General features: G+C 43.3%; 1 long non-coding RNA gene across 1 annotated transcript; it reads right to left on the bottom strand.

Moving 5' to 3' along the window:
- Window positions 1-7,610: 7,610 nt before the first annotated feature.
- On the bottom strand, window positions 7,611-9,193 carry LOC309493908. The gene is made up of 2 exons (XR_014204079.1): window positions 8,665-9,193; window positions 7,611-8,151 (listed from the first exon to the last, which is right to left on the bottom strand). It is a non-coding gene; the product is annotated as an uncharacterized lncRNA (long non-coding RNA).
- Window positions 9,194-9,482: the final 289 nt, after the last annotated feature.

Genomic DNA, 9,482 nt, shown 5'->3' with positions numbered 1-9,482 from the left:
TATCAGAGAATGCATTGTTTATTAAATACCAGTGTTATTAAGTTATGGACGAATTCATCGTTTCAAAACCCCGCGGAAAGGGGGCGTATAGACCTCGAAACGTCAGGAGGTGGGCCCGATACGTTGTTAAAGACGATTGGCCCACGTACGTGAGGGAGGCGTGAGTTTAGCCCTTTAAAATTTCGCGCCCCTCTCCTCTCAGTGCAGTCCGCCAGAGAGAGAAAGACGACACGCCTCCTTCCCTCAAGGAAGCTTCGCTCGCTTTTATTTTCCCTTTTATTTTCCTTTATTTCCAAGTCTTTTCTTAGAACTACTATTACTTAAGTTGATAGTCTTCTGAAACCAACCCACGAAACCAACTTAAGGCTAAGATAATCTTTGCTGAGTCTTCGCTCGCTTCAAGTCGCCATAGCAACCAGAACGCTGTGACCACATGATCCAGGTGCCTTTATCCAACACAGACGAACACACACAGAAGGCCGATCTTCCAAACAGAGTAACGTAGATCTTTTAAATTTGCAATCTGAAGGAAATGCTGTTTAAAGTTGTCTAAATATTACTAAGAAACGTTGGGGTTTTGTGGTGAATGACTAAAACTGTTTCTATCTCTCTCTCTAAATTCTCTTTCACACACACACAAACATACACATTCACACACACACATACTCTCACCCACGTGTGCCGAGACAAACACACTACCACGTGCTCACGGAGCCGCCGGCAAACCCACCTCTCCTTACAAAACGCTATCCTCTCAACATCTCACACGCTCACCTAAAATCATTCTTATCTCCACTATTAGTTTCCTCTCGCTGATTCTCTCTCTCTCTCTCTCTCTCTCCCAATCTCTCTCCCTTCCTCTCTCTCAAACCTTTTTATTTTGTTGTATTTCTGTATTACGATCGTTATATTGCCTGTTTTGTTTATGCATTTTTACTCCTGCGTGATTTAAAGTAATTGTGTAATCGCTAGCGTGTTTAAATAAACTTTGTTAAATCATTTGAATTAAGTTTGCCTGTTTTGTTTCAAATTCTGAGTCCCTGAGGAGTGCAGATTTGACCTTATAAGCTCTACGATTGGTTTTATTCTTAAAACAAACCTAAAATTGTCTAAAACACGAAGATAATTATCTTCTTTGTGGCCACAAGAAAGTGTTATATATCAGTGTTAAAGACGCCCGATTTCTGTTCATAAATTATACATTCTGTCCGCCGGACGGCCCGTCTGCATGATAAATGAACATTCTTCAACTTCTACCTCAAATTCCCCCTAATTGAGTAAATTCTACCCGTCTCTATCAGTGATTATTACAAGTAATTGTGTAATCGCTGATACAAGCCGAGGTTTTGACCTATTCCCTATTTTGAATAAATTAATTTATGGAAGCAACAGATGCATATTCACATTGATGAATATTACCGCTAATTTGAGCTAATTAATTCCCCAACACAAAGTCATTGTTGTTACACTTTCTAAATGTGATGTAAATATGTCCTGTAACTAGGCTACCAAATAAACAGAAACAGACGCGACTGAATAAGTTGTGTGTCCTCTTTCTTTTTGTGAACGTTCACAAACGTCATAAACGGTAAACCACTTTATTTCTGTGTGACTAATGTGCAATTTTGACACAAATTAATTCATTATGATCAATGTATCACTTTTTATTGTAAACCTGTGGTAAAATATCTATTCTTGGGTTTTAAATATTCAATTAAAAATGCCAGCAAACGGTCGCTCTTGTTTTGCGATCACGCTGTTTCCAGTGATTTCTTTCTGATCAGTTTTCTGATAAAACTTCGCTGCGTCGAGGCGCGGTGGGAACGCCCTGCGTGATTGCGTCGTGAAGCACGTGTATAATCAGTCCAATGGAAAGACGAGACGTCATAGGCGGGTGACGTCATCGACCAGGAAACTATAAGGCAGCCCCGCTGACACAGATCGTGTTAGCTTCTGAAAAGCCGAAGCAAGTCGATCACAGGCATGCAGGGAGTATGGCAAGGCGACGCAGCGTCTCGTTCCCTCTCAGGGAACCAGGGTTATATACGTAACCTGAGACGTTCCCTTTCAAGGGAACTTCGAGCTGCGTCGAGACGCGGTGGGAACCCTATACCCACGACGCCATATGACAAATGCCTGTTCTGTATGAAGACCATGCGCATACTAGGAAACAAGCACCCTAGACCCTGGAGTGGAGCCTAGGTCCAAGTCATAAAATCTAACAAATGTATGCGGTGAGGACCTGCCTGCCGCATTACAGATGTCATAGAGTGAAACTCCTGATAATAAAGCCTTAGAGGCAGCCATACTCCTGGTAGAATGGGCCGGGACAGCCAAAGGTGAAGGCTGTCCGGCCGCTTCATAAGCAAGTGAGATAGCCTCAACTACTTACTTGCTCATTATCTGTTTAGATGCAGGGCAACCTATCTTAGGTAACCCGAAGCAGACAAATAACTGCTCTTATATATACGCCACAGGGCAGCTCTGTGGACATAAGCATCCAAAGCCCAGACAGGGCATAACAGATTAAGTTTTTCCTGATCTGGAGGTGGAGGACAGAAGGCCTGCAGCACAAATGACCCGCAAATTTAGTAGGGAACTAGGAATACAACCCGGCAAGGGGTGAAGAAAGACTATCACCATACGAGGTGCAAATCCAAGTATGTGCAGGCCTCAGCCTCATGTACCACGGAGAAGACGAAATAAGAATCTCTCCTCAGAGATAACCCAGCAAAGAAACATTCATTGCAGAAATCAAGTACTGTACCATAGGGCAGATAGCAAGATTCAGATATTCAGTCTTCTCGTGGAGGGAGCTCTAGACTGGAGTATGGTCTCCACGACCTCAGTCGAGAGACCTGAATCTATGAGCTGGGCCCCCTCAGAGGCCGAGCCCATAGTATCCATAACTTCGGATGATAGTAACTCCCGGGAGCAAAGATATCGGGAAATGCGTACAGGTGTAGCCTCAACCACACCTAATACGCTTAGTTTTGACCCAAGTTCTCCCAAAGGAGCTCCACCACCTTGGGGTGAAGTCTCCATTCCCCGGGCCTCAGCCCCTGCCTCAACAGGATATCTGCTCTGATATACGAGACCATCAGTGTGTTGTCCGGAAGGACAAGCACATGGTGACCTCTCAGGTCTGGCAGGAAGTATTTGAGAGCTTGAAATACCGCCATCATTTCTAGCCGATTTATGTGCCAAGAACGTTGATGGTCCTGCAAAAGACCTTTCGCCGAGCGGCCACTCATGACCGCCCTCCATCCCGTGAGGGAAGCATCCGTCGAAAGCGTTACGCGTCGACAAGAAGCCCCCAGCACTGGGCCCTGGGCGAGGAACCAAGGTTTCTTCCACATGACCAAGGCACGAAGGCATCGCCGCGTGACCTTGATCGTGCGAAATGGATTTCCCCTCGGAGAAAACCCCTTGATCCTGAGCCACCACTGCAAAGGTCTCATGTACAAAAGGCCAAAAGTGATTATGTTGGACGCAGCTGCCATGAGCCCCAACAGTCTCTGAAACTCTGAGAATCGCAGCGTGCAGGAGACAGACGTGCTTGCATTATTGTCGAATCCCATAAAACACCCAGAAAAGTGGTCCTCTGAGCTGGAAGGAGCACACTCTTCTTGGCGTTGAGCCACTACCCCAACATCTTTAAATGAGACAGAACGACATCTCGATGCCGAACTGCCATCTGCTCAGATTGAGCTAGGATCAACCAATCGTCGATAAAGTATAATACGCAAATGCCCTGGAGTCTCAGAGGAGCCAGAGCTGCATCCACGCATATTGTAAAGGTGCGGGGTGATAAAAAAGGCCGAATGGAAGAACCCGATACTGGTATGCGTCGCCCCCGAAAGCAAACCTCAGGAACCTCCTGTGATGAGGATGGATAGATAAGTAAGCGTCCTTCAAGTCTATTGTGACAAACCAGTCCTCGGACTGAATCTGTGACACAATCATTTTAGCGTAAACCTACTTTGAACTTGAGATTCTGAAACCTGCTGTTTAATTGACGCAGGTCTAGAATAGGACGCAACCCCTCATCCTCTTTCGGAACAATGAAGTAACGGCTGTAAAACCCTGACTGTCTGCTGGGAGGAGAAACCCCTTCTATAGCTCCTTTTGCAGAAGTGTCAGTATCATGTCCTCGGAGGATCGTTGGAAAAAGCAGGCACCTCAGCGCCCTGAAATGGCGAACCGACAGGGAAACCGAACTGACTGCTCTACGTCCCTCCTCAGAGGATCGTTTGGGGACGCTGACACCTCGGTGTCCTGAAACGGTGAACCGGCAGGAAAACCGAACAGCCAGCGTTGCGACCCTCCTCAGAGAGTCACACCCCAGAGGGCGCCGAGGAGAAACGATTTCTCAAAACCGTCCCTACCCCGGAGGGGACCACCCTCAGAAGCCTGCAGCCTCGGCGTCAGGGCTTCTTCCATTCTTAGCTATTTTAGAGATAAAACAGTCCTCAGATCTTGCATATCTCTAACTGGCTAGACTGTGACCGCCACCCAGGTCCCCATCGATTGTGGATGAGCCCGAATGGCGAATCCTTGTTTTGCCGCACTCTATGCTGCGAGGAGCTTAAGTATGCTGAGACTGCTCCCGCCCAGCAGTCTCAGGAACGTTAGATCGGTGAGGAAGAAACCTTTGGAACGCCGCTGAAGAGTTTATTTCTTCGTTTTTTTGAAAGTGGAGCGTCCAGAAGGAAAGACATATTTTATCTTTACATCAGAAAAACTATATATATATATATATATATAAATATATCACTCCGTGGCCACCAGCAGGAAACAACCGAACTGGCAGCGCTGCGACCCTCCTCAGAGAGTCGCCACCCAGAGGACGCAGAGGAGAAACGATTTCTCGAAACCGTCCCTCCCCGGTATAGTTTATCTGTTGCGTGACGCAATTCTCGAATAGCGTCAGTGTTGTTACATTCATCCATGCTTATATACTTTACCTACCAGTGCTGCCTAATAATATTGATCTATTATTTATAGTGGCTGGTGGGTAACGTCGGGGTTATGATGACGCCAACACGGGAGAGAGATAGCTCGCAAGCGTCTCTTTAACCCGAGGCACTGTCATGATACTTAATACCCATAACATTACTATAGTAGAAGTTTAGGGATAAAACACATAAACAGAAACCGGTTTATTCCACGATCTCGACACCTCAGTGTGGAGATAGGGAAAAAAACGGCACTCCCCGACGAGGAGGCTGAGATATAGAGTTTTCCTTATATTTTCACTCTCATATATGTTCGGCTGGCCAGTAATATTTAACTTAGCAACAGCACTATATAAAACCTCCTTTTATAAGCTCCTCTTTATTCAACAGAGTTATGAGCTGACTTATTTATTTATTTATTGAAAACTCATAAACATCTGCCTTATTTTGATATTTTTTCTTTTATTTATTTTTTAAACAAAAACACTATAACGATACCAATTCCTCGGAACTGGAAATCGCAGCATGAGTGCCTCATCCCGGGGAGGAGAAACCGCAGAGCGTGCTTCTCCCTGAGATAAGGCACTGGATCGAACAGGTGTTTGTTTTAGAACCATTTGCGATCCCCAAGATGCGCGTCGACGCCGTGCCTCGGCAGCAGCGGGACCCGCGCCTCGGGGCGCGCGCACCGAACCGTCCTCCTCGAAGAACGGCCGGCGGGAGCGGAGCGTCCTCACGGACAGCTTCTCGCAATGCTCACAGTCAGCCCCCTCGAGAACTGACTGTTGGCATGCTCCACTCCCAAACAAGCAACACAAAGCTGAAGTGTGTGTCCCCACCCGTGATATAACGTGGGGAGGGAACAACACAATGCTTGCTTGCTCTCTTTTGACATAATATATATATATATTGCAACTTGACAGACAACAATAAATATGACAAGGACAGAATACACAGATCGCTTGCTGAAGGCACAGAAGCTAACGCGATCTGTGTCAGCTGGGCTGCCTTATAGTTTCCTGGTTGATGACGTCACCCGCCTATGACGTCTCGTCTTTCCATTGGACTGATTATACACGTGCTTCACGACGCAATTACGCAGGGCGTTCCCACCGCGTCTCGAGCAGCTCGAAGTTCCCTTGAAAGGGAACAGCTTGTTTTCCCTTCCATTCAAATGTGGGCATTTACAACATGGTATAATGAATGATCTGTGGGGTGTTTTGAGCTAAAAACTTCACAGAAACATTCTGGGGACACCTAAAACTTGTATTGCATCTTGTAAAAAGGGGCATATAGGTCCCCTTTAAAGTTGAGTTTAGATTGTAACTGTGGCATGCAAAATGTAAATATAATTTTAATGTAAATTCATGAGTTACTCCATTCAAATTACATCAGTTGTACAAACTCAAGGTGCCTCAGCCAAAAACATACTTCTGCGTGATTTTAATACCAGCAGGTCAAATATGCAGCCAATGAGCGACGTTCACTGTATTTTTTTGTATGAGGCAGTTCAGACACGTCTATTTCCTCTTATTCAGGTTCACACAGTCAGAAAAAGACAGAGACGGCAAAAAAAAAAAATTATTACATTAGCATATAAAGGTCAGTATAAAATAACCAAATATGACTCTCATAGACCAGTTTAATACAACACAGAAAAATGGATCATATATTGTCTTTTTTTCTCTGCATTTGACATAGGCCTAATGAAACAGTAAAACAGAAAGTAAAAAATGAAGGTAATCTGCATAAGTGATCAAGTTACAACATGATACAACATGAAATACAACATGATTTACATTTACATTTTACATTTACATTTATTCATTTAGCTGACGCTTCTATCCAAAGCGACTTACAATTGCTATATATGTCAGAGGTCGCACGCCTCTGGAGCAACTAGGGGTTAAGTGTCTTGCTCAGGGACACATTGGTGTCTCACAGTGGATTCGAACCCGGGTCTCTCACACCAAAGGCATGTGTCTTATCCATTGCGCCACTACCACCCCGCAAATGTAATGATTTAAAGCTCTCTACTACATAGAATTTGATATATTTGAAATGTATCAATGAAATGAGTTAGCTTAACTTGTTGGGTTTCACAGTGTGTGAGTATCAGAGAATGAGAATGCTGTGATGTCACTGTGATCATCACATGAGTCGCTCGAATGGCGGAAGCCATGTTGCGCCTCCATCTTGTAAATGCATTAGACAAAGAGGGACGTACCTGGAAATTCAAGCTTCGCCTTTCGCGTTTTTACACTCAGTGGCACCGTGACAAATGCAGAGGTGTAAAGTCCAGGTTCAGAAAGTAAAAGTCCTCCTCAGTATTTTGTTCCAATCACCTGGATTTGCTAAATAAGCCAGGAGATAGAAGTAATTAGTGAAATCAGCTGACTGAGTTAATGGGTGGAATAAACATATGGCAGTACTTCTACTTTCTGACCCTTGGACTATACACCTCTGGACGAATGCGAGGGGGAGATTACTCGCGACTGCCGGCAGATTTGAAATAATATGGCCAGTGTAGGAGTTAAAACGCCCTCGGAATGGGAGGGGCTAGAAAGTAATATTCAGTTGGTAGTCATATACAATTTCACCGCTAGATGGGAAAAAATCCTACACAGTGTAGCTTTAAGATTAGTTGATTGCTAAAAAAAAAGAAAAGGGAAAAATTAAATAATAGTCAAATTCTTAAAAGGCAAATTCTTAATAGACTTTTCACTCATTATCTCCACTTCTGCAGTTATCTTTCTCTAGTTGCATCCACTCATTTCTGACTTAATAAATTGATGTTGATTTGTTTATAATGTTTTTGATTGAACTCGTGGTTATGGTGATCAGTGTTCCATTTGGTTGAGCAGTCGGAGCTTCACTTATAATATTGTACCTGTCTTCCTATTGATGTAGCAAGAAATCACATTCATTTGGTTTCAAACGCAGGGAAGTAATAAGTAGAATTCTTTTAATAGGTGACCTAACTAAATCATTAACCAGTCTATTGTTCATGTAAAACAATGATCATTTAAATAACACTGTCTTAATGATTCATTCATAATGACACTTAAGACGTCCTGATGTTGATTGTAGTTTGTAGTTCTGTTGTGTTTGTGTTGATGATGTTGGGGATCTGAAACTCGTCCTGAACGGCGCAGCGTCTCCACAAATCCATTCAGTCCACACAGATTATTCACTTGGGACAAAAACAGATTCAGTACTGAATTAAATGTGTATTATGCCTCCAAATGCACTGGAAAAAAGTTAAGCATTGTTTTCATGTAGAAATATTTTAACATTCATAAAACATTACAATCTTAAAAAATGACTTATTTTTTTCTGAAAGAATCTTGTTTATTTTTCTTAATCAGATTTAAATCAATGTAATGAAGTGCAATTGTTTATGCCATATTTTTATACAATCTAAAACAACGTAATGTAATGGTTTGCAACTTTGCATCAATCTTTTTGAGTTATGAAAACTTCAAATGACATTATGTTCATCCAACAAACTACACTGAGTTCAGAGCAACTACATAATGTGTAGCAAACAAATTTTCAAGTTGATTACTCAAAAAAAAAAAACTGCTCCAACTACTTTTTCTTCATCAGATTTAAATAATCAATTCAATTAAATGTAATGTAATGTAATTATGTATATGGCATATTTTTATATAGAGAGAGTGAATATTACTTAAATGTAACTCACTTGTCTGACATAACTCAGTCTCCTCCACAGTCTCCTCCACAGTCTCCTCCATAGTCTCCCGCTCCACAGTCTCCTCCATAGTCTCCCGCTCCACCACAGTCTCCCGCATTGAAGTCTCCAGAGAAATCTCCAAAATCACCCAAGTCTCTAGAAGATTTAGAAACTTTGACGCGTTTGCCATTTTTAACATCACGGCTTCTGCATTTACAATTGTTCTTCTTGCACTTCTTACATCCTGCTTTGCTGTTACCTGAACCCATTGCTTTTATAGAAGGTTTAAGGGATCAGTTTGAATCATCGGGCTCCTAAACTTGTGAATGCAGTTTGTATTTATGGACTTTGTAAGGAATGATTTTCCTGCTTAGACAAAGCTCACCCTGCAATAAAGCAATAAAGCCATAAAACGCACCCTGGACAGAAGATAATAAAGACAGAGCACAGGACAGACCTGCATTATTGAGTGTGACCTAGCCTGTCCAAACGTTTCTTCTTCCTTATCTCTGCATCTCTGCATGCTACCCCCTGGGGTACATGACCCAGATAGCAATATTGTTTCGGCCCAGATCCGGCCCACATCTGGCACTTGTGGAATGCGGATCTGGCCCACATGCAGCATGGAATGACGGCCCTTGGGTGGCCCACTCCTGTTTGCCAGATCTGGGCCACAAGCAGGCCATAGCAATGCCACATGTCAGCCAAGAGCAAAGAAATAAACCAGAACTGGACCTTATCTGAGCCACACAATCTGTGTATATTAAATATAGAGTCATCTCATCCTTAATAAGCCTGTTAACAAGCAGAATCCCTAAAGGAAAGAA

Source organism: Leuciscus leuciscus, assembly GCF_965113295.1.
Source record: "Leuciscus leuciscus genome assembly, chromosome: 3".
Taxonomy (NCBI): domain Eukaryota; kingdom Metazoa; phylum Chordata; class Actinopteri; order Cypriniformes; family Leuciscidae; genus Leuciscus; species Leuciscus leuciscus.
Note: the sequence above shows the minus strand (reverse complement) of the source record. Positions and strands in the feature narration are given on the sequence as shown.